The sequence below is a fragment of the Pinus tabuliformis genome, chromosome 3_1 (genome assembly GCF_031772625.1).
Source record: "Pinus tabuliformis cultivar Carrire ecotype Pingquan chromosome 3_1, CPIR1, whole genome shotgun sequence".
Taxonomy (NCBI): domain Eukaryota; kingdom Viridiplantae; phylum Streptophyta; class Pinopsida; order Pinales; family Pinaceae; genus Pinus; species Pinus tabuliformis.
In genome coordinates this window covers 752,385,298-752,412,029 of record NC_142301.1, presented here as the reverse complement: position 1 = coordinate 752,412,029, position 26,732 = coordinate 752,385,298, and the positions used below count along the sequence as shown (strand labels likewise).

At 38.8% G+C, this 26,732-nt stretch overlaps 2 pseudogenes; both read right to left on the bottom strand.

The window, feature by feature from the left end:
* Positions 1 to 19,037: 19,037 nt before the first annotated feature.
* On the bottom strand, positions 19,038 to 19,639 carry LOC149189558 (DNA topoisomerase 1 beta pseudogene; annotated as a pseudogene).
* Positions 19,640 to 19,641: 2 nt separating this feature from the next.
* Positions 19,642 to 20,572, bottom strand: LOC149189557 (DNA topoisomerase 1 alpha pseudogene; annotated as a pseudogene).
* Between the last annotated feature and the right edge of the window lie 6,160 nt (positions 20,573 to 26,732).

Sequence of the window (26,732 nt, the reverse complement as noted above, 5' to 3'; positions counted from 1 at the left end):
ATTGACACTGCTCAAGGTCATCGTCTTGGGATCAATCTGAGAGAAGATCCAGTGTATCATGTCCGCGCATAAGAACACAGGGTATCTGCATGCAATTCGGTGCAAGTCGGACTTGTGAATGCTCACATACACCTGACGGTATTCAAGGTCTTCCTCAAAATTTCCTGCAAATGCTTCATTGACCTCTTTCCACTTCATTTTGATGTCCTTTTCTAGAAACAACTTTGTATCTTCATAGATCGGTAGACATGCGAACACTCATTCAACTACTGGTCCAGCTGCATTTTCGTTAGTTTCCTGTGATCCTGCTATCTTGGAGGCCATTGATCCTATACTTCTAAGAGGTGGATGAACACCTGAAATATCTGGAGACAAGCAACATGCATGGTAAGAAATCTGTCAGTGAAAACCAAAGAAAATTCGGGGAATGACATAGCACATACCTGGGGAACTGATAGGAAAGATTGCGTAATTTCTTATGGGTGAATGGCTGCAAGAACTATGAAAAAGGTAGTCTGGGCTATCTGGGAGGCAAAACTGGCTGTTGGATTTGCACAATGCGCAATCCATACTGGCTGGCTGCTAGATTTGCACAATGCGCAATTCTAGCTGGGAGTGATTGTAGGCTCAGGCACTACATTGCGTAATTTTCTAGGCCAGCAGTCACAGTCCCTCAGAAATGCGCAAAATAGTCCTGGATGAAAATGTTTGGGCATAAATGCGCATTTATGGAGAGGAGGACAGAGCCTTCCTTCCCTAGATTACGTAATGCTGTCTCAGTGAAGGCAGAATTCGGGCCAAGGTTGGCCCCACTTGCCGACAGGCAACTGAAAGAAAATATGAAAGTGAATGTATGGCGACACTAAGTGAAAGCATACGTGATTGATAGTGCATGCAAACATGAATGAAAGATTCATTAAATAGATCAACATGCATGTGGGTGAAGCGAGTCGTCAAATCGACGACCGTTCATGAAAAATAATTTCATGCATGCGACAACAGTGAGATAGCAACGAAAAATAAAAATGTTCTAGTACAATATAGTATGTGTGTAAATGACAGCAAGCATTCAAAGAAATCAAGCAAACAACACTCACACAAGCAAAAACACAAAAAACAACAGAAATGCTAAAAAGGACAAGTTGAGACCACTTATCAATGAATAGCGGAGCCGGATGTGTCAGAGAGTCCTAGACGTGTTGTAGGATGTCAGAGCTCCAAGATCGATGTGAAAGAATGAGCTCTGATGCATCGAATAAATAAGTTTTCATCTTATGACACTCATGCCAAAAATCTAGGAAAGAGCGACACTTGGAGGGAAGTTTCTAAACGAACTTTGCATGTAACCTCTAGCTGCTAAAAATATCTCCTTGAATCATGGGATGCCTTTTGCATGTTTCCTTTTTCTATTTCGGGAAAAAACAAGCCATGCATGCAAGTCAAGTTTCCTTGGTCCTGGGTGGAACCGGTCAACCAAACTGCTCATGCATGAAGCTGCTCAACTACTGGAAGGAAATGCGCATTTATGGCTGGGAGCTAGCTGACTGCCCAAGAGATTTGTGAAATTTCTGGGTAGAGCAACTGATTGCTGCCCAGATTTGTGCAAATTTTGAGCTGAGTAGCCCTGGAGGGGATAATTGTGCAATTTTGACTCTAAGGGTTGATTGGCAGAATTGAGCAATTATGGAGCCCAACAGATTGCTAGATAGGATTGCGCAATTTTTGGAGGGAAGGCTTGTTTCCCTCCAAAATTGTGCAATTTCTTGGGGGAGCTGCTCAGCCTATAGGTGGACCAAGTTCGGATGAACAACCTATGAGGGGAATGCATCCAGCTGTGATCAACAGGCTGACTTTGTGCAAGAAAAATACTGAAGCTTGTGTACTTGACGAAGCAGGACAAGGTGTTGTGAAAGGTTGGTAGGAAGGCTCCAAAACGAAGCTAAGGCAAAATTTTGGAGGGAGGTTGTAGCCGCTACAACACTTTATTACATGGAATTTTCACCAAGGCTATTACAGAACCTTCCCCCTTAGGGGAACACTGTCCTCGGTGTTCAACAACACCGTCCTCGGTGTTCAACAACACCTATAACCACAAAACTACTCTAAGCAAAATATAATGTCGATGGAGCTTTATAACTTAGCTCGTTGCAATATTTACATTGATCAACATGCTGAGAAGCAAACCAACATGAAAACATGAAAACATAACATCATAATGACATGACACCCATACCACTTATTGGAGCTTTATAACATAACTCATGGTGGTATTTACATCCATATACATATGTACATATACCAACGTCACCAAAACATGTACCAAAACATATACCAAGACATATACCAAAATACGATACCAAAACTTCTTTGCCTCAACTAGAAAACAAGGAAGGATACATAGCGCACATTTGATCCTTCATCTTCCATGTAGCTTCATTAGGCCCAAAGTGCTTCCACTACACCTTAACTTTCTCGATTTCTCAGTTCTGGAGCATGAGCACCTTTTTTTGCAACATACATTGAGGCTCTGGCTGGAATTCTCCATTTAGTTCCACCTGCAATACAGACCAGTTAATCACATGATCAACATCATTAACATAATTCTTAAGCAATGACACATGGAAAACATCATGAACTTTCACTGTTGAAGGTAATGAAAGTCAATAGCTTGCTAGCCCAATCCTCTCAATAATATTGAAGGGTCTAGAAAATTGTGGTGCCATCTTGGCACATGATCCAATCCGTAAATATCTCTTCTTCAGTTTTATGTGCAAGTACAGATGTTCCCAAACCTGGAACTCCTTAAACAACATGTTCCGATCTGCATAGCTCTTCTACCTATTCTATGTTTCCTTTAGATTTTTCTTGATTACCTATTGATCCAAATTGGATCCTAGAACACTCTCTAAGTTTTCATGAACTCTTTAAAAATTATGCCAAAGGCTACAAGTCTTATAAAGATCAATCTATCAGAGGTATCCTCGTAACAGTTGCAATTGGTGATCAGCGCGGAGCAACGAGGACCGTCGGTCAAGCACGTAGACCGTTGGCTCATGGTAATGTGCGCTATCAAAAATTAGCAAAAACAGAGGCCATTTCGAGAAACAGGGGTAGTTTCTGATATCTGATTAGTGACAAGTCGCTAATCTCATATCGTAGGGTAAACCCCTTGAAGAAGGAAAGGCCGCAAGCACCCGGACCCGAAAAATCATAAAATGCAATAGATATCATTCCGATTCCAACAGAGGCGGGGTCCCACAAAAACTGGCAGGATATCGGAAGGGCTTTGAGCGGTAAGCAGTTTCAACCAAGTCCCACCTGATGCCACACAATGGTTGCCACGTGTCCGGCGGAAGAGAGAGAAAACCACTCACATCGGATGGATAAACATCGTGTTACTTATCTGCCTGACATGGACGATGACCGCAGGATCTGGAGGCTCCAGATCAACGACAGAGATGTGTTCCGATGGATGACCGGATTTGACGAGGCTAACAGGCATAGTTGTATAGGATTTGAAGTTCGATGTGGATGATGCGTTGGAAGAAGGTTGTGTTTCGTGGGCATTCTTGGAGTTAACAGAATAAACAGTTGTTTCGAAAACGTCCAAGAGAACTGACACTCAGTTCATTATGAAATAGGTGGCCACCTCCCTGTGAGGCGTTATATAGTGATGATTACGCAGAACAGAGGGATGCAAATGGACAGAGGCAGGGGAACTGGAAAGCTGAGAAGTGGAAATGAACAGTTAGAAACCAGACTGGCTTTAAAGCCACAAACTAGCAGAGAGAGAAGCAAGTTAGAAGCAGTTAGCAAGTTAGTAAGCCGAAAGCAGGGAAAAGAAGCCGAGCTGACCTGCAGAAGCAAAGGCAGCATCGAGCCAGAGTAAAGAAAGAGACAGAGAGAGTCAAAGAGTCTATGTGCTCTAGAGAAGGCTTGAGAGGTTCAAGCACACTCCTCTGTAATGCTTTTCATGTATGAGTCTTAGATTGGGCTCATACTACTGTGACCAATAGAGGTCCAGAGTCAGTAAAGAGAGTCTGTGTACTCTAGAGACTTGGGGGATCTAAGTACAGTCTTGTTGATTTACATCTGTGTGTGAGACTCAAATTAAGCTCACTATTGTAAAAACTTTTCTTTGAAAACATAATAAAGAGGCCACCACTGAAGGCTGGACCGGGAGACGTAGCCCAGGAGTATTGGGTGAACTCCTTTTTAAACTTGTTGTGTTTATATGTTTGCTTGTTATGTTTTCCTTGACTACCTCAGTGCCCGTGTATTTCACAATCTTATCGATCCGTTGCATAAAATAACATAGGCACATCCATGCACATGAGTCTGTAATACCTTATTGTTTGTCTTAGATCAATTTTGGATCAAGTGATATCAGAGCTCTAGGTTACTAAGGTTAGACAAGCTTGTGTTGGATTTTTTTTTTTTTGAATGCTAACTAGGACAAAACTCAAATTAGGAGAAGGAGAGTTGGTTGAAGCTAACCTAGAAATTGGAAGAGTCTATCCTAAGAGGAAAATGGAAGAATAAAGTCCCTTGGAATCAGACTCCCAGTTCATGGACAGTTTCATGACCATGAGAGCCATGGTAGAAGAAATGTATAGAGAATTTAAAAAAGGTCGAAGTGAAGATTCTTCAACTTCCCAACATGACAAAGGAGTAGAATAAACCCTCCTAAATAACGATTCTAAAGGCAAAGGGAAAGAATAAAAACTTCCCACACCTCCTAATAGTCCTGAAAATAAAAAGAAGAAAGCATATTTAATTAAATTAGATGTTAAATTTGATTTTCCAGTATATGATGAAGAGTTGAATGCAAAAAAGCTGGATAATTGGATTAGATATATTGATGTATATTGTAGGGTACAGAGCATTGATTCAGATAGAAGTAAGATTTAGCTGGCCAACCTACGCCTTGAAGGAACTGCCTTGGTATGGTGGGAAGGTAGAACACAAGATGACATGAAGAAGCATGGTAAAATTCTTTCTGTCTGGAGTGAATTTGTTTCTACAATTAAAAAACAATTCTATCCACTAGCTTTTATGCAGCAAGCTATGATGAGTTGGCAAACTCTTTGCCAATTGAAAGGGCAAAGTGTACAAAGTTACACCCAAGAATTTAGAAAAAGAGCTTTGATTCTAGGAATTTCTTTAGACTCACCTGAAACTCTACTGAAGTATAAAGGGGGTCTACACAACTATTTAAAGCACACCATTCTCATGTTTAATCCTACTAGCGTAGATGAGGTATCTGTTTAGGCTACACATCTAGAGGCTAGAGGCAAGAATGTGAACCTAGAAGTTGGGGGATCATCAAAACCCACTGCAAGCAAGAACAAGGAAAAGAGAAAGCAGAAATGGAAAGAGAGGAAGACAAACGCTGTACAAAAGACCAAGCCTTCATGCACTCACTGCAAGAAGGATGGGCATGATGATGAACATTGTTGGATTCTACATCCAGAGCTGAGGCCCAATAAGTATGATGGCAAAAAGAAGAAAACTGATGCAGCTATTCAGAAGAATTTGGGGTCAGACTCAGGGGATGAAACAACAATCACAACCATAGATATAAAAGGTAAAAATTCTGAAGCATCTACTAGTAATTCTGCACAATCCACTGATAATGAAGAAAATGAGAGGAAAAGACATGAGCTTTTTCATATTAGAGTTATTTCCAAGCATCAAAAGATTGATAATTTGTTTGATAGTGGCTCACAAGTAAACTTAATTTCTAAAGCAATTGTAAGGAAGTTGGGATTACTAACCACACCTCACAAGAATCCATATCCATTAGGCTGGTTATGTGATAAAGCAAAGCTACAAGTGACTAGACAATGTAAACTTAGGTTTTCTTTTGGGTCAACATTTGTAGATGAGGTTGAGTTAGATATTGTTCCCTTGGATATATGTGGAATTGTTTTAGGAAATCCTTACTTATATGATAGGAAAGCCATTTTCTATAGAGCAAAAAACAAGTATCAACTCGTTAAAGATGGAATTGAATATATTGTAACAACTCATAAACTCAAGAATAATTATACTCTCATAAATTCAGGGCAGATGAAAAGAATTGTAAATTCATGCAAACAATTTTTATTGATGGTTGTAAAGGAAAATAAACCTGATAAAACTAATGTATTTGAAGGTTGTAATGCTAAACATCAAGCTAATTTAGAAAAAGTTGTTTCAGAATATGATATACTATTTCAAGAACCTAAAGGTCTGCCACCCAAAAAGGAAATAATACACGATATTAATTTCTAGCAAGATGCTCCATTGCCTAACATCGGAATGTACAGGTTGTCCGCTTTAGAGAACGAAGAAATCAAGAAGAAGGTACAGGAGCTGCTCGAGAAAGGGTTCATAAGACCTAGCACATCACCATGTGGGTCTCCAATTGTCTTGGTGAGAAAGAAAGATGGCTCATGGAGAACGCGCATTGATTACCGAGCACTGAATAAGATAATGATAAAAAAATGTTATCCCCTTCCTCGCATAGATGATCTATTAGATCAGTTGAAAGAAGCTGTTTACTTTTCCAAGTTGGACTTGCATAGTGGCTACCATCAGGTCAGAGTTGCAGAGTAAGATGCATGGAAGACTGCTTTCAAAACAAAGCAGGGATTGTATGAATGCTTAGTTATGCCTTTTGGCTTAACTAATGCTCCTGCTACTTTCATGAGAGTAATGAATGATGTACTCAAGCCTTTTATTGATGATTTTGTCATTGTATATCTAGATGACATTCTTATATTTAGTAAAACATGGGAAGAACATTTTAAGCATGTAAAGCAGACTCTAGATGTTTTGAAGAAAGACAATATTTATGTTAAGCTACCAAAATGTGAATTTGGCAAAACATCTTTGAATTATTTGGGTCATATTGTAGGGGGTGGTGAATTGAAGATAGATCCCTCTAAGGTTGCAATCATTGTAAACTGGCCTAAACCCAAATCTGCTACAAAAGTTAGAAGCTTCCTAGGAGCAACACAGTATTGGAGAAAGTTTATTTCTAACTTTTCCTTGATTGAAACTCCCTTACATGCTTTAACAGGATTGAACAAGGTGTTTCAGTGGGGAGGCAAACAACAGAAAGCCTTCGACACCTTAAAAGAAAAGATTAGTACAACACCAGTACTAGCACTGCCTGATCTTCAAAGATCATTTGAGATTGAAACGGATACCAGTGACTATGCCATGGGAGCAGTGTTGATGCAGCATGGTAAACCGATATGTTATCATTTTGAGACATTTAATTCTGCAGTAGTTAATTATCCCACATATGATAAAGAATTGTATGCATTAGTACAGAGTGTGAAAAAGTGGAAACATTATCTAATGGGCAAAGAGACAGTTATACATATTGATCATCAACCACTTTAATATTTTCACTCACAAACTAAGTTGCAGCATTCAAGACACTATAGGTGGATGGTTTTTCTACAACAATTTCATCTTGTCAGCAGATATAAAAAGGGCATACACAATAAAGTTGCAGATATGTTGTCCAGACCAATCATAAGTGCATCTACTATACTTAAGCATAATTCAGTATTGCATGAAAGCTACATTGAACAATATGCTCAAGATATAGATTTTAAAGATGTATATGCAACTTTAAGTCATGGCAAACAAGTAAAAGAATTGGATTATCATGTTAAGTACCAAATCTTGTATCATTTTGGAAAGTTATGCATTCCTCAAACTGAAAGAGTAAAGATAATTCGAGAAGCACACACTTCTCTAATATCACGTCACTTTGGTGTAAGTAAAAGAGTTGCAGAGCTGCAAAGATTTTGTTATTGGCCAAAAATGAATGAAACAGTTTCTAGATATATAAGAGGGTGTACCATGTGTGCTACAAGCAAGCCCAGTAATAGAAAACTAGGCTTGTACACTCCACTACCAGTTCCTTCTCATCCTTGGGAAAGTGTTTCCATGGACTTTGTTGGGGGACTACCTAAATCTAGAAAAGGTCATGACTATTTATATGCTATTGTGGATAGGTTCAGCAAAATGTGTATTTTAATACCTTGTAACAAACAGATTACAACTGAACAAACAACAAAGTTGTTCTTTCAGCATGTATGGGTTCATTTTGGATTACCCATTTCCATTGTATCTGATTGAGATTCCTGATTTATTGGGAAATTTTGGATGAGTCTGTGGGAATTGATGGACACCAGACTAAAGAAGAGCACAAATTTTCATCCACAAACAGATGGCCAAATAGAGGTGGTCAATAGGACAGTGATCCAATCGCTCAGAGGCTATTGCAGTAAGCATCCCAAGCTTTGGGATGAAAATTTATGTTATGTGCAACATGCTTACAACCGAGCTAAACATTCTTCTACATAGAGATCTCCTTTTGAGACCTGTTTTGGTTTTACCCCAAGGTCTCCCTTGGATTTTGTCTTTGGTAAAGGCATAGCGGTTGATGGACACAGTGATGTGGACAAGGCAACCAAGTTCATTGAACAAATCCAAGAAATTCACTAGGCAGTACAGGAACAGCTGGAAAAGATCCAAGCCAAGTACAAGGCAAGGCATGATAAGCATCAGATTGAGCATAGTTTCCAAGTTGGTGATCAAGTCTGGTTGTATATCAGCAAAGATAGAATGCAGGGTGAAGCTAAGAAGCTGAAGCTGATAAGGTATGTACCTTTCAAGATACTTGAGAAAATTGGTGAGAATGCTTTTCGCCTTGATTTTCTAGCTTACATGCACATCTATTCAGTTGTTAATGCAGAAAGCTTGAGACTATTTGAACCTTAATCAATTGAAGATCCTGAAGAGCAGAGTCAATTGCCTTCTATTGATGATTTGTTGCCTGAATATCTCAATGAATTGCAGGAAGATACAGTTCTGGACATGAATGTGAGGACTACGCGCAGAGAGGATGTTGAGTACCTCAGGATTGGACTCAAAGATTCAAAACCAAGCAGTGCAAGATGGATAGAAATTGGGCGAGTGAGGAATCTATATCCTCACTTGTTTGATGCTTAAAAGCCAACTTTAGGTGGTCCAAAAGCTTTTTCATTGGGAAGGCCGTGATCCAAATTGAATCCTAGAACACTCTCTAAGTTTTCATGAACTCTTTAAAAATTATGCCAAAGGCTACAAGTCTTATAAAGATCAAGCTATTAGAGGTATCCTCGTAACAGTTGCAATTGGTGATCAACGTGGAGTAACGAGGACCATCGCTCAAGCACGTAGACCGTCGACCCATGGTAACGCGTGCTGTCGCAAATTGGCAAAACCAGAGGCCATTTCGAGAAACGGGGGTAGTTTCTGATATGTGATTAGCGAAAAGTCGCTAATATCATATCGCAGGGCAAACCCCTCGAATAAGGAAATGCCGCAAGCACCCGGACCTGAAAAATCATAAAATGCAACAGATATCATTTTGATTCCATCAAAGGTGGGGTCCCACAAAAACCGGCAGGATATCGGAAGGGCTTTGAGCGGTAAGCAGTTTCAACCGAGTCCTGCCCGATGCCACACAATGGTTGCCATGCGTCCGGCGGAAGAGAGAGAAAACCGCTCACATCGGACGAATAAACATCATGTTACTTATCTGCCCGATATGGACGATGACCGCAGGATCTAGAGGCTCCAGATCAACGGTAGAGACGTGTTCTGATGGATGACCGGATTTGACGAGGTTAACAGGCATAGTTGTATAGGATTTGAAGTCTGATGTGGATGATGCGTTGGAAAAAGGTTGTGTTTCGCGGGCATTCTTGGAGTTAACGGAATAAACGGTCGTTTCAAAAACGTCCAAGAGAACTGACACTCAGTTCATTATGAAATAGGTGGCCACCTCCCTATGAGGCATTATACAGTGATGATTATGCATAGCAGAGGGATGCAAACGGACAGAGGCAGGGGAACTGGAAAGCCGAGAAGCTAAAATGAACAGTTAGAAAGTAGACTGGCTTTAAAGCCACAAACTGACAGAGAGAGAAGCAAGTTAGAAGCAGTAAGCAAGTTAGTAAGCTGAAAGCAGAGAAAAGAAGCCGAGATGACTTGCAGAAGCAAAGGCAGCATCGAGCCAAAGTAAATACAAAGACAGAGAGAGTCAGAGATTCTGTGTGCTCTAGAGAAGGCTTGAGAGGTTCAAGTGCACTCCTCTGTAATGCCTTTCATGTATGAGTCTTAAATTTTGCTCATACTACTGTGACCAATACAGGTCCAGAGTCATTAAAGAGAGTCTGTGTACTCCAGAGACTTGGGGGATCCAAGTACAGTCTTGCTGATTTACATCTGTGTGTGAGACTCAAATTGAGCTCACTATTGTAAAAACTCTGCTTTGGAAACATAATAGAGAGGCCACCATTGAAGGCTGGATCGGGAGACGTAGCCCAAGAGTATTGGGTGAACTCCTTATTAAACTTGTTGTGTTTATATGTTTGCCTGTTATGTTTTCCTTGACTGCTTTGGTGCCTGTGTATTTCACAATCTTATCGATCCGTTCCATAAAATGACATAGGCACATCCATGCACATGAGTTTGTAATACCTTATTGTTTGTCTTAGATCAATTTTGGATCACCTGCATTTCTTGTTCCATGTCTTCCAACATGTCTAGTCCAATCAATGCCATGTTAACTGGATCACTCCAACTGACAGGAGTATTGCAACTCCACCCATACAATGCCTCAAACAAACTCATCTTCAAAGATTCTTGATACCCATTGTTGTAAGCGAACTCTACTAGTGGAAGGTACTCTTCCCACTTTCGATGTTGATGCATCACATACATCCTCAACATGTCCTCCAATATCCTGTTGACCCTCTCTGTTTGTCCATATGTCTATGGATGATAAGCTGTACTGAAGGCCAAATATGTGACCAAACCTGTAAACAACCCCTTCCAAATTTTGGAAGTGAACTTTGCATCCCTATCTGACACAATCTTCTTCGGATCACCATGTAATCTGACCACATTTTTTGATGAATACCAATGCTACATCGCTAGTTAAGAATGTAGACTTCATTGGAATGAAGTGTGAAACCTTTGTCAACATGTCCACAACAACCATGATGGAATCTTGTTGTCTCACTGTCCTTGGAAACCCTGTGATGAAGTCTATGGAAATGAATTCCCATTTACACTCTAGAATCACAATCGGCTGTAGAATTCCACCTGGATGTTTACACTTTGCCTTCACACATTAACAATTGAAACACCTAGCCACAACTTTGCTAATCCCTCTTCAGGTTCGGCCAATAATAAAATCTCTTCACTGCGGTCAGTGTCCTCTGATAATCTGGGTGACCCAAATATGGTTTCACATGAAACTCTCTCAAGATCGCTTTCTTGAGCTCACTACTATCTGACACATATATCTTGTCTCTGAATCTGACCAATCCATATGTTGTAAGGCAATAGTACACATCATGTGCACCTGCACCTGTACCTTCACTGTCACCTGTACCTGTACTATCACTTGTACATGTGCCTGTAATTTGCTACAACTTGTGCATAATATCCATATATCTGACATCCTGCTGACCTACTTGCAAGATCCTATCCTGTAAGTCTGTCCCATAGGAGCTCATAGCTGCTAAGTGATTTACCTATATCCACTTGCTAAGAGAATATTCCACTCTTTTCTCTTTTCCTTTGATGTACTTGATCTCAAAATCAAACTCACCGATTGTAGCCAACCACCGAGCTTGCCTACCATTCAGATTCGGTTGGTCAAATAAATACCAAGAACCACTATGATCAGTCATCAATGTAAACCTCCTGCCTAGAAGATAATGTCTCCACATCTTCAACACATGTATAATCACTGCCAACTCAAGATAACGTGTGGGGTAGTTCTGCTCGTGCTCATTCAGTTTTCGTGAATCATAACATACCACTTGTCCATCCTACATAAGGACTCGACCAAGTCCTTTCTTGCAAGCATTTATGCACACTACAAACTCGTTCTCCAGATTTTCAATCTTTCACACTGTTGCATGTGTCAAAAACTGCTTAAGCTGCTCCAAACTGGCCTCACACTCCTCCGTCCATTCGAAATTCTTACCTTTCCTCTGCAATGATGTGATATCATAAGCAATATGTGAGAAGTTCCTGATGAACCTTCTATAATAGATTTCCAACCCCATGAAAGAGCTCACCTCATCTACATTATTAGGAGCTACCCACTCCATGATGGCCTTTATCTTTTCTGGATCTACTGAAATTCCCTCCTTGGAGACAACATGTCCCAAGTAGTGTACCTTAGTCTCAACGAAACTACACTTGCTGAGCTTAGCGTACAACTGATGCTCTCTCAACAAACTCAACACTATTGCTAAATGATTGACATGCTCTTCCTCATTTTTAGAATATACCAATATGTCATTAATGAACACAATAACAAACTTATCCAAATACAGACACAACACACTATTCATCAAGCACATAAATGTAGTTGGAGCATTAGTTAAGCCAAATGAAACTACAAAAAACTCATAATGCCCATAAATGGCGTGGAAAGTTGTCTTGTAAATGTCCTCCTCTTTGATGCATAATTGATGATACCCAGATCTCAGATCAATCTTCAAGAACACCAATTCTCCCTTCGATTGATCGAACAAGCCATTAATCCTTAGTAACGAATACCTATTCTTGATGGTAATTTTGTTCAATTGTCTGTATTCAATGCATAATCTAAGAGTACCATCCTTCTTCTTCTTCACAAACAACACTGGTGCACCCCATGGTGATACCCTTGGCCTAATGTATCCCTTGCCCAACGTTTCCTTCAACTGTAGCTTCAACTCTACCAACTCAGGTGTGCTCATCTTGTAAGGTGATTTTGATGTCAGAGCTGCCCCTGGCACCAACTCAATAGAAAAGTCTACCTCCCTGTGAGGTGGCAACTCTAAAATATCCTTAGGAAATACATTCTTTAACTGTTGTAACACTATGTACTTTCTCCAAACATCTGTGTCCTTAAATTCCTTGCCCTTGTCACTAGAAATGTGCATTGCAAATAATGCACACCCTTTCCTGTGACTACACTTTTCTTGCATAGTTGTCACCATCCTAACTGATGTGGTTTTCTTGTTTCCTTGTAATAATCTTGGTTCCCCATTGTCATCCACACACTCAATTTCTTTTTCATAACAATCTACCTTGGTTCTATGAAGATACAACCAATCCATGCCCAACAACATATTGTATCATCCCAATGGTAATTCATTCAAATGCGTTGTGGTAGGCATACCATTCAAATAAAATGCACAAGCTCTTACCCAATGATGAACTTGCCTTTTTGTACATGTAGCCAATTGCACTAACCAAGATTCTGCATTCAATTCCTTACTCAAACCACACTTATCCACCAAGTCAGGACTAATATAGCTATAATTAGATCCAGGGCCAATCAAAATGGAAACAACTTGATCACAAAGCTTATCATCCATCTCAATGATAGATGCATGATGGTCTGCCTGTTTGTTATCCAATGATGCATATGTTGAAAATGGCAACAAGAAATGCTAAAAATAGAAGTGCTAAAAATAGCACTACTATAAATAGCAGTTCGGGTACCAGTGTTGGACATAGCAACAAGGAATGAAAAATGGAAGTGCTATAAATAACATTTTAGGTTAGATTCCAATTTTAGTTAGTCCCTGAACTAAAATGGAGAAGTAAAATTCGAATTTGATCTTAGCAGATATTTGTGAATTGATTAATTAATTCATCTTGAGTTAATTAGTTAAGGAAAAATAAACATGAAGTCTATGTGAGGACATGCAACAGTTATTCCTTTGATTGAGGAATTTATCCATCAGTTAAAGAGATAAGGATGAGTTGTAATTAGTTGGCTCAATTAACTGAGTCAAGTCCAGTTAGATTAATTCAAACAATTTGTTGAATTAATTGTAAGTTCAATTAGTTAATGCTTGCATACATGTAACTACTACACTTCAGATAAATGAATATTATCTCATAAATAACTCATGCATGTCAGTTCAGAGAAAGACCCAGTTGAGATTAGAGGAGGGACAATGTACTATCAGTTGGATGGATTTTTCCTATAAAGGAAACTCATCTATGCAGAAGGATTTATCTCCTTCAGGATTGTGCAGTTACTACTGGACCAAGTGAGCAGTGTGAGGTGGGAATTCACAAAAGTGGAAGCACTTGACCCCAGGAAAAATTGCGCGAGGAAATAGGAGGCTTGGAGGGCAGAGGAGAAGGTTGTGAGAGCCTTTGACTGTCTATGAGTAGTATTGTTTGATTGCAGAGAGAGCAGGATAGCTTGTGAGCTGATTATTTTTGTAACTTGAACAGGATTTCCACTTGTATGATAATACAGAGATTGGGGTTTTAGTCTGAGGCTTTCCCCGAGTTATTTATTCTGTGTTATGTGTTCTCTTGTTCTTGCTCAATTCGATTAAGCTTCCGCAAAGTGTTGTAGAAGTAGATCTTGTATTGTGTTTTAGTATATTGCATAATCTGTTGATCTACAGTGGGAATTTCTACAACATAAATACGAGGAATGCTCTGACCAACATCCCCAACAGTCTGCGCATCCACTACATTATATATATGAGGCCTACCACCCTGATTCTGCAGATAATCTCTCCTACGATGATCTTTGCCACAAGTCCAACACTCTATAGGTTCCCAGAATGCATCCTTGTTCTGCTCCTCATATCAATGTCCTTGTCCTTTATCTGATGCATTAAACTTATTAGATGCTGCAACATTCTCTTTATTATCTGTACATTGAGGTCTTGCTCACTTTATGTCCCATTTCCTTTTTTCTTTGCATTACCTTTCCAACCTGACTTAGTCTTAGATCTGCGTTTCGATTGTTCATATCAATGCCTTAGCTTTCCGATTGTTTCCTCAAATGATCTAGGCTCATAGAACTCAATCTTGCCTTTGAATGCGACCGATAATCCACTAATGAACCTCTGAATCTTGGAATTTTCCTCTGTGAGATAAGGCACATAGCTTAGTAGCTTCAAGAAACTGCTAGTGTACTCTTCATCTGTCATCGATCCCATCTTTAGCTGATAGAATTATTTTTCCCTGTCATCAAAGTATCTCTTTGACAAATACTTCTTCTTTAATAACCACTCAAATCTCATTCCAATTCAAGTCTTCCTCATGAATGCATCTGACATTCTTCACATCTTCCCAGCAAATGTCTGCTTTACCTTTGAGACTGAATGTAGCTACTCTAGCTTTCATGTTCTTTGAGTAATCATGTAACCTGTAGAACTTACTCATGCCAAGCCACCATGCCTCTGCATCCTGTGGTTTCTTTCTCTCTCCATCAAAAGTAGGTGGCTTTTCTTTCTTAAACTCATCTTGCAAGTATCCCCTATCACTCCTCTTGTAAGGATGATAACGATGACGATCATAGTGCCTATCTGAATAAGAACTCAAACAATACCTTTGTCTATCCCCTCTCCTATCTGGAGTGTCCAACAATCTACCATCTCTGACTGTGTCAATCTCTATCTGACCTGTGACCACCATGTGACCCACTGCCATATGCCCCATTAGTTCTATCCTCTTGCTCATAGCTGATTCGATGTGGTTCCTGTCGCTGCAAATCTGACAAACTCTGAAGTATCACTGCATTTACCTCTACTTGTTTCTCCTGTGCCTACATGATTATGCCATTATCTACCTTACAACTCCTTATTTCTTCCTTTAATATTTTCAATGTATCTTCCAAATTGGAAGAGTTCCCAACACCATACTACTCTTCTAATTCATAGGTACAGTCTTTGTAGTTTACCGTCTTGCTAGCCATTTGATATTTCTTCCTAAAAGGTATATCGTGTTAGCTAAACCAAATCACAATAAACCAACGTACCTTAGTATAGCTTGGGGAGGATACCTTGTCTACAAGATCAACAAATTAGCGTGATACATGTATACCATAATCATGACAACATATATAAACATAACACGTAAGTGTATAACCATGCAACCATCATTCTAGCTAGGGTCTAGTCACTAATGCATGACCTTAACAACAATGCATACCATGACCTCATGCATGACAACAACCACTAGATCACTATACAATTGACCACATGCAACATTAACATGCATAAGGAATGTGTAACCAACCATACACAGGCATAAACACATGTAATCAAGCATAAATGAACAATAGTTGTAACCAAACCTACAAGAATTATACATGCAACTAATCATACAAGAATGCAACAAAACATACAAGAATGTAACCAAACATTCGAGAATGTAACCAAGTGACATATAATAACATGTAACTAGGCATACACTCATGACGATGCACTCTACAATGACAACATAAACTTCCACACGATGATATCACTCAACCACGATCAACATTATGCAAATGAAAAAATCACATGGAATGCAAGTGAGAGACACATTGTGCACCTGACATGCATGCATGACCAATACACAACCCATCCAGTCTGAGTTGTGAACCATGCTCTGATACCACTCTGTAACACCCTCCTCCCATATCTACCTAGGCAACCAGACAGTCGGGGTAAACATGCGATGAGAGGCCACTATCATATGATTTGACCTCTTAAGTCATGTTAAGGAAGTGGAACCAACATAAACACACCATACAGACATTCAACATCAACATTAGGACTCTCAGGAACCAATCCAACTTTTCTTCCAACCAGCCCCTAGGTCCCACTGAGATTTTGGACCACTTGACCTCTGGATGCTCTCATGCTATGGGCATGCCATCATCCAAGCACCTCTGGACACTCTCACAGGTCTGCAAGCCAATGTCCAGGGACTTTTTTGCATAGTGTTGTGCCAATTTCCCTGGGATTTGAGCCACTTTTTCAGGCCTAGAGCCTAGGTCACTCCCCAAAATAGAATGGCATCTTAAAAATAGTAAGATAACAGGGAAATGACAATGCAAAAGCAATTACTTGATAAAGACCTTGAATAGACCCCTACTAACCATGATAGACTCATCAAACATATCATGAATATGTAATATACATATGTAAATAACAGATTTGAGCATAGGGGTCTCATACTTAGTTGAGAATCGCTAAGAAACATTGATGCCTCAACACATCAACTACCATTTCATCCATTAGGTCATATATACATTGTTCATTCATTTACCAGTAAAAACATGATGAGAACCATACATAGATATTGTCATAAAACATATATATGTATGTATGTATATACATACATACATACATACATACATACATACATACATATATATATAACCAACATAATAGCAACATAAATACAATGAAATCAAAACCATATAAACCACATATAAACCAATATAATACTCATATAAATACAAGGAGAAATAACCTCTTATTGATGATGCAAAATCCAAACCCGAGATGGAACTTCCACGTTCCACCCGACTGTAGAATGGCTGAGCCAAATATCTCTTTACCCATTCACCCCCGTGCCATATTCCAAGCATGAATGTGGGATCTCATAGAAAACATCAATCCAAAACCATCTAGGGATTCTAGAGGCCATCTACATCAACCCATCAACAATAATTCCACCTCACGGTTGGACATCACAAAACCATCTTCAGATTGGTCTCCATCCAAACCTTCTAGGGCTTCCAAATCGTTTGTTCCAACAAAGGCTTCCAGGACTAGTAACTCAACTAACAGTTGTCATCGAGCTTCCTGAGCATTTTTCCAACCAAGGCTTCCAGGAATAGTAAGTCAAACCATAGCTATCGCCAGACTTCCAGAGAATTTTTCCAACCAAGGATTCCAGGACTAGTAATTCAACCCAAGCTGTTATAGGGCTTCCACAACATCTGTCCAAATAGGGCTTCTAGGAACTAATAACTCAACCCAAGATAAGGAAACATGAGAACCAACCAAAACAAAAAAATGAAATAAACCCATAATCTCCATGGCTATCCATGAAATGACAAGGCTAGGCAATCCATTATCAATCTAGGAAATCCTCCATGCCAATGATAGATCATGACAAAAATCCACATGCATATGCCATGCATGCTAAAACTAGTGAGGAAAACATACATGCAACTCGGTACCTGCAAGACAAATCCACTGTAGTTGATGATCCTAGTGTCCTCTCACACTTTCCTTCTCTTCCTTTGTCTTCTTGCTCCAAAACTCTAAGTATGCCACACTCTCCAAGAGTGCTCCAAGAAAACTCTAAGTGTCCAAGAGTATGAGAGAGAGAGAATAATGAAAGAGCTCCAAAACTGAATTGACAAAAGGTTACCCACTGATCCTCAAAATCCTTTTTATGGTTGAGGCCTCTAGTTTCTTCATTTTCCTCCACACATGCAATCTGTGACCTTTCACCTCCCTTTTCTCCTAATTTCCATTATTTTCATAAATAAATGTGCAAAAATGGAATTTTTCCTTTCCAAAGCCTTAGCCATTTCCTTTTCCAATTTCCTTAGCCATTAATCAATCACAAGTGATCCCCATCACTAGGATTTTTCCTAACATTCAACTTGGAATAAGTGTCCCATCAACCGTGGTTATTATGTTGCATTTATTAACTTTTATTACATGGAGTTTTCACCAGGGTTGTTACATAATACCATGGCCTTTGTGGAATGCATGAATGTTGTACATCCAATGGATAAGCCCGCATACACTGAGGTAAGCCTACCTAAAGAATTCAAGATTGTTCTACACTCCTTGGCGTTGAATTGGGTGGAAAAAGCTTAGGAAGGCCCTAGTTCGAATCTATGGAGAGGGCGTGGACTTGTTCAACAGAGAAGATGAGATTCAAACATTCTAGTGCACACATGTATAAAACTTTTTTGTGAAGTGAAATTTTTATTTCATGTTATGTACATACCTATAGGATAATTTTGCATTGTCCCGAAGATAGTAAACACAAGGTACCATCTGAAGTGATATTATAGATCTAATTTTCCCATTTACAGGTCCAATCCATAAATATGCAACACACTGAGTATAATGCCATGTATGGAAAAAGAAAAGTCATGAATGTTTCAGGATATGTATTCTTGATCTGTATTCATTTCCCAGAGTTCAAAATATGTATTCTTTCTCTATATTCATTGCCCAAGAAAATTTAGCCACAAGTGACTTATTAAATATCTTCTCAATGGGAAAAAATGGTGTTTACACTAGGAAACTGAAATTCTTGGGTCCAGGTAATTGATTTTCAATTTTCCCAATGCCACAGTCTTCAGATCATCTCTTATTTTCATGTTTGTCTTCAATTTTTTCTCCAACATTTTTGGACTCTGGTTTCTCTTAGAAGGCTTACCTTTTGGATAACTGGAGTGTGGTGGATTCCATTTTCTAGCCCTATCAAGATAAATCTCCAGCTCCCTGAGTGCGCTCTCTAACTCTGTAGTCTTTCCTTCAACTCTTTCCATTTGGGTAACATGTGCCTTTGAAATAAATTGTTGATGGTTACACATAATTGCAACCTCCTTGTTTCCACGTTGATATTCAAAAATGTTCTTTGAACAAATGACACTAGTTGTGTCCTAAAGAAGTTTGTCCAATGTAATGGATGCATCGTATGTTTTAAATACTTTTTCTGTAAGGATTGACATAATTTCCTTAAGATGGGCATTCAATTTACTGGTTTCAAGCTTATCAAACAATACATCTCCCTTTCTTTTTCTCGAATGTCATCTATGTAATCCTTGAGCATTGTTGCTTTCTCATACTTTTCTCTGTCACTTTGGAATTTCCAAGAACTATTAGGAGCCAAGAATGCATATTTGAATTATTTGGGATTGATTGGGTCATTCCAATAAGCCAGCCATGTTATAGTTCTATCATGCCTGATCTCCTTCCACCTGTAGTCATCATTGTACACTCTGGGATGGAAGAATCTTTCCCTATATTGATTCTAATATCTTCTGGATAAATTCTCTTCTTCAATTTACCCATTTTGGAATGCTCTCCACAACCATGGAAGAGCCCTGGTGGCTCAACTCTGAAGTTCCCAACCTTCTCTTTCACTCCATCAACAATTTACCACATGTACTTCTCCTCCTATTGTTGCTTCTTTTCTTTCAGAGCTTCTTTTCCTTTGTGCTCATCCATTTTTTCTTCTCTTTTTGTCCAAGATGTCATTCGTTAATTGGGGTAAAATTATAGAGCAGGTAAAATCCCTGAGCTCAAACTTTTGAATGGCATGGTTAGTCCCAAGAACTTTCTTCCAATCATGCTAAAAATTCTCTATAAATTTTGGCTTTGTGGCATAGTCTGCATCCTTCATGATTGCAAACATAGTGCCAATCTCCTCTTCTCCAAGAGTAAGAACAACTAGCTTTCCATTGTGAAGCATATTGACTCCATGAGGCTAGTAACAAGGATGGAAAATTACTCCATTCTGCTCCAATGTTTCCTACCTTACCTTCTTGGGTGCCTATAATGGATTTCCTCACCCATTCATATCTTCAGAAGATTCAAGATCTTTTCAGCTTTGCGTTTCTGGCCGCATGCACCATCGCCCATAAGAAATAAAATATGGCCGGAATGTTACAGTTTCCAGAAGACAATTTTATGATAGCCATGGGCAACGATGGAATATATGAGTTCATGCTCGTGGTGGATGTTAGTTTTTGTAGCATCGGATGTGTTATAGCCTTGAAATTTTGTGGAGAGGATAGAATACACGAGATCTCCAAAACCCAAAAATCGTTTCTAGAATTCTGCCTAGAAATGACTTAATTAGATTATTAACCAATTTTTAAATATTTCTTAAGTCTAAACTTAGGAAATATGGTTAATTAAGTAGTATTAATTAATTCAAGGTGAGAATCATCTAGAAAATCAAATGGATCGATCCTGAGATGATCCTATCCATTGATTAAGTGTTAATCTTATTCGTTGGTGCTCCAACAGAGGATTATAAGAGCAGATCGATGTGGTGATGGAGAAGACACTTGTGAGGTTCAATTTATGTGCAGATTGATTTCCAGAGTAGCAGTAGTTAGTTTCTAGAGAGAGAGCTAGAGATCGAATTAGTGAGAGAGGGGTAGAGACAGTGAAGTCAGAGGAAGGATTCCAAATCCGGTGAGTGAATTTGTAGAGAGGCTAACATTGGGGTAGTGCAGTAGCCTCTAGGGGCAAAGTCGATTTGCTGATAGAGATTGACGTTTTCAGTTCCAGAGGACAGGAAAGAGTCCGAGAGGGCTGGAGAAGCATATTTCTAGTCAGAAGAAGGCATAATGAATTCATGAGAGTCCAGTCTGAGGCTAGACATCCAGCCAACTACGAAGAGCAGTGTAGAGAATGATGCAGAGGCTCAGATGGCCAAAATTCTGAAGGCAAGTTGTGTCGGGAGATTTCCTGTGGGGTGAGGAAAATTCCTCACAAGTTTTTTGCCAGTATTTTCTTTGTAGGATTGCCAATATTCGACATCCAGATGGTATTCAGAATATTTCATTGCTGCTTAATATAAAACCCTCAGTTGTTGCACCGGTGTTCCCAAGTTGGGTTTTTTCGGGACATTTGTCCAAAAATAATTGTTTTATTTCTATGTGTGTGTACTATCATTTCTTACAACATTTATTCTTCCACAATTTTATTTGTGTAGGTTGAAGTCTAATTTATTTAGTATTTTCCGTAGCAAACAACAAATAAATTGTTAAATAAAATTAACAACTAGGAGAATAATTTCCAGTTGCTGCAATAGGATACCGGTTTTCAGAATTTTCACATGGTATCAGAGGGAATTTGATCAAATGGAGAGATCCTAAAAAAAGGAAAGGAATTTCTCTACTCAGAAAGGGAAGTAGGATGAAATTCCCAAGGGCAGCAAAGTCATTCAGCTAGGAGGCTGAATTACTTGAGGAGGCTCAATTTTTCTAAGAAAGGGGTCGAAAAATTTGATCTTTCCAGATCGAGTGATTCTATAGGTAGACAAAGAAACTCATATTTTTTCATTGAGAAGATATCTAGCTAGACGTAGTGGTTTTTGTAGCAGTTTTCTAGAGTAGATCCAACGTCAAGTGGAAGGAAGAACACCACACACATAGGGAAAATTTTCTTCAGGGAACTTCTAGTCTTAAGAAGTTCGATTTTTCCTTGCATATCAATAGTCATTCTGAGCATATATTCTCACTCCAGAAGGGAGTGTGAATAGTTGAGAAGCATCTGAGCAGAAGAAAAGAGGAGATTTTTGACATTTTGTTGAGATGGCCACTGTTGGGATTTGTGATCAAGATAGGTTGGATGGGGCTTCCATTTATGTCATCTGGAAGGAAAGGATGTCCTTCCTTATAGATGAGTTTGGCCTGAAAATGCATATCGATGCAGTGGTAGCAGTTCCCCAAGACGCATATCAGGTGAAAGGTTACAGAAAGGAGATGGAATGGGTGAAACCTTTGATCTTAGATGGTGTTCGGGATCATGTGGTTTCACACATAACTAGAAAAGATACTGCGAAAGAGATGTGGGTTGCCCTCTCTATGCTTTACCAGGGTATTTTCGAGCAGCAGAAGATGTACCTAGAAGAGAAGATGAGGCTTGTACAAATGCAGAAGGGGGAAGGCATAGACCCCTTCCTCACCAGGATTTAGGAGACCCGAGACTAGCTTGCAGTTTTTGGGGTAGTGCCTCAACCTATAGAGCTAGTGCGATTGGCACTAAACAATGTCTCAGAGGAGTGGCATGTATTCATCCAAAGTATCTTGGGTAGAGATACCTTGCCAAGATGGGACAAGATGTGGGACGATTTACAACAGGAGGATTCAGTACGAGTTCTATTGAAGAGCTCCATCAATGGAAGTACTAGCGGATAGAAGCAGGTGAAGGAGGAGGAGAATGTGGCCCTTGCATATAAGGGTCCCAGTCAGGGACAAGGGGAGCAGAAGAAAAAGAAGAAGGACTTTTCAAAGGTCAAGTGCTTCAGATGTGCTGAGATTGGTCACTAATGTACCCAATTTACTCTCAGAAAGAAGGACAAGGAGGAGAAGCAGGACCAACAGGAAGCTTCAACAGAGGGCGATAGGCTTTCCTCTAGACTGGAAGAAGACTTCGCCATGTTTACTGATACAACTCTAGTAGTGAGGTGGGGTGACTTGGTGTTGTAGCCCCATAGTGCTACATATGGGCAAGATCCTTGAGGATTCCACCTCATGGATCAATACCTTGCTACGGGGGCCCACAATATTCAGTAATAGAATGGACCAGTGAAAGTTGATGTAGTCAGATGCCAGAGTGATAGATGCATAGACTCATAGTAGTCAGATGTTGGGGATCACAGTGCAGAGTTGGAAGCAGTGCAGAGTTAAGAACATCACAGATTCTTCAGTGACAATGAAAATACTAGTAGAAGTCAGAGACTTGGGGGAAAGATGCATTATACTGGTCACAATTGAATCAATATTTTGGATGCTTTTTAGTTGCAGATGTTGCAGTTGCAACAAAGACAGATGAGAGGGAGTTGCAATGCAGATGTAGTGTTGGAAATAGTTCAATAGGGTCAGCAGTAACACATATTCAACATATATCAGAGTTGCGCAGTGGTTGGTGGGCAATATGTCCAGACATCAACAACGTGATAGGAGACGATGTAGAGATAGGGTGCTGCTATAGGGTGCACAATACCACTAGAATGCATTCCTCGCTAAGATGGAGAGTTAGTTTTTGTAGCATAAAATATGTTATAGCCTTGAAATTTTGTGGATATGCTAGAATACATGAGATCTCCAAAACCCAGAAATAGTCTCTGGATATTCTGCCTAGAAATGACTTAATTAGATTATTAACCAGTTTTTAAATATTTCCTAAGTCTAAACTTATGGAATACAGTTAATTAATCAATATTAATTAAGTCAAGGCGAGAAGCATCTAGAAACTCACACAGATCGATATAGAGATGATCTTAGTGATTAAATTTTAATCTTGGTCGTTGGTGCTCCAACATAGGATTATAAGAAGAGATCGATGTGGTGATGGGGAAGACACTTGTGAGGTTCAATTTCTGTGCAGATCGAAGCAGTGAGAGAGAGGCAAAGACAGTGAAACTGGATGAAGGATTGCAGATCTGATGATTGCATTTGTAAAGAGGCAGAAGAGCCACAAAGAGGTTAACGTTGAGGCAGTGCAATAGCCTCTAGAGGCAAAGTCGATTTTCTGAGAGAGATTGAAGTTTTCATTTCTAGAGGTCGAGAAAGAGTCTGAGAGTGCCGGAGAAGTGTCTTTCCAGCTAACAGAAAGCATAACAACTTCATCAGAGTTCAGTCCGAGGCTAGACGTCTAGCAGGGTACACAAAGCCGCGCAGAGGATGATGCAAAGGCTCAAAGGGCCGAAATTCTAAAGGAAAGTTGTGCCGGGAGATTGCCTGTGGGGTGAGGAAAATTCCTCACTAGATTTTTGCCAGTATTTTCTCTACAGGATTGCCAGTATTCGACATCCATATTGTACTCATAATATTTCATTGTTGCTTAATAATAAAACCCTCAGCTGCTACATCGATTTTCCCAAGTTAGGTTTTTCCCGAGACATGTGTCCAAAAATAATTGTGTTATTTTTATGTGTGTATGCTAACATTTCTTCCAACGTTTATTCTTCCGCAATTTTATTTTTGTAGGTTGCTGTGTGATATATTCAGTATTTTCCATAGCAATCAACAAATAAATTTTTAAATAGAATTAACAATTAGGAGAATGATTTCTAGTTGCCACAATAGGATTCTAGTTTTCAGAATTTTCACAGTGGAATCCATTTTCACACTAGACTACTATCATTCTGCACAGTCCATGTGAATCAAGAATCGCAACTGAAAATTACACATATATTGAAGATGTGCAAGAAGGCATAAAAAGTCTTTATCGACTTCAGTTTCTAGATCTTTCAGGATGTTCCAAACTGTGATCACTGCCTCATAATATAAGAGAGCTTAAAAATCTCAAGAGTCTCCAAGCATCTCAGTATAATGTTGTATTATAAGCTCATGGTGACTCTACTTGTAGACAAAGTTGTTTCTAAGTTCATTCTCCTTTTAAAGCTTTATGATCTTTATCAACTGTTGTAAGTGCCTAGAGTGAGAAATATTCTTAATGGCAAAATATGATTCACTTTATTACTATTTGAAACTAGTATAGCATATAATAAATGTTTCAAAATCAAAAGGGCTAGTGTTTTTGGATATCTTTGCATTGTTAAGTTATATAATTACTATGATTTCATAAGATGTCAATGTTAACTCCATCCAATTTTTAGTTAAAATAAATCGTAAATAAAAATTCCTTTAACTTTATACAATTATTAATATAGTTTTATTATCATACACAACTAAAAGTGTACAATTTATTTAACAATTCAACTTTCAAGGTAGTGATAAAATAACGTAACATAAATGAATTAGTAGTAATATTTTTTTCCTATTATTACATATGATGATACAATTCCTTTTTTTTCAAGAAACTTGCGCTTATGTTAATATAGGTTCATAGTAGGTGTGATCCTGATAGGTTCATTGTTTTCAATTTGTATTTTGTTTTTTCTTTTTAGCCATAGTTGTTGACATTAGTTACCATAAAATACTTTGTACTGCTCATTTATGCAGCAAAGAGGTTTTCATCATTCTTTTTATTCTCATTGTGGTTGTTAATGATGAAAATCAATTGTGATTGGTGATGAAAATCCATAAAAATAAAACAGGGTTACTCTTATTTCCATTACGATTGATGGATCACATATATTTTGAGGCATTGATTTAGTTTCCCTACTAGTTTGTGAGGCACAATTTTTCTTGAAATCTTAACAGGTGGCTTTGCAAAATTACAAGTGATAATTATGGTGGATTTAAGGCATTGGTTTTCCCATTGTGCTAGGTAAAGTTCATAATTTCTTGAGTGGAAAGGCATATTTTGGTGTTGTGTGGTTTCTCTAAAAGAATCTCAGCAGAGTCTCCGAATGAGACTAGTCATGTCTCATTTCTACATTATTCTGGTGCTTGAGATTCATAGGAGAGCTTGTAGCTTTCTTTCTTTCATAGCAAGCTCCTAGTTTCAGTTTTGTGTTCATTTCCAAAGTTCTGATTTTTCTTTTGAGCTCCTAAATAGTTTATTTTGTTATTTTACCACCATTATGCAAAGATACTTGTCTTGGATTGCTTTGGGTGAGAGCATTTATTTGGATTCACGATCATGGAAGGAGGCTTTCCCTGGGTCTTTTTGCTTGTAGAGCATTGAATTTAATGATGCCAATTATTCAATTGGGTCTTTTCTACATATGGTGAACCAAAATGAAAAGAGCGGGTACCAACAAGAGAGGTTGCAGCGGACTAAATTTATAGAAATGTAGTTTTTGATAATAATAAACCATATGCATTCTCAATTGCTGGTTCTACTTTTGAATTTTCTATAACAACTTTACCCACTTACTGTAAATTCAAAAACTTTTGGAATCCTTAATGGTAATGTAATGCTGAAAACATATATAAAATTAGACACAAACACCAATGTTTTGATTTCAACTAATAAATTACTTAACCTAAATTGAACATGAATCAATACTTACCTTTGTGTATGTCTCTTTTACATTACATATCAAATGAAAAGAGATTTTGGGATGCTTACCTTTGTATGCATCTCTTTCATCTAATCTGTAAAATGACGAGAACTTTTGGTTTCTCCAAATATTGGTATTTGTAGTCGGGCTTCACAATGAATTTTGTAACTCTTAGCCACCAACAATATCTCCCCTTTGACATTTTTAATGCAAATAAACATGAGATAACTATGAAA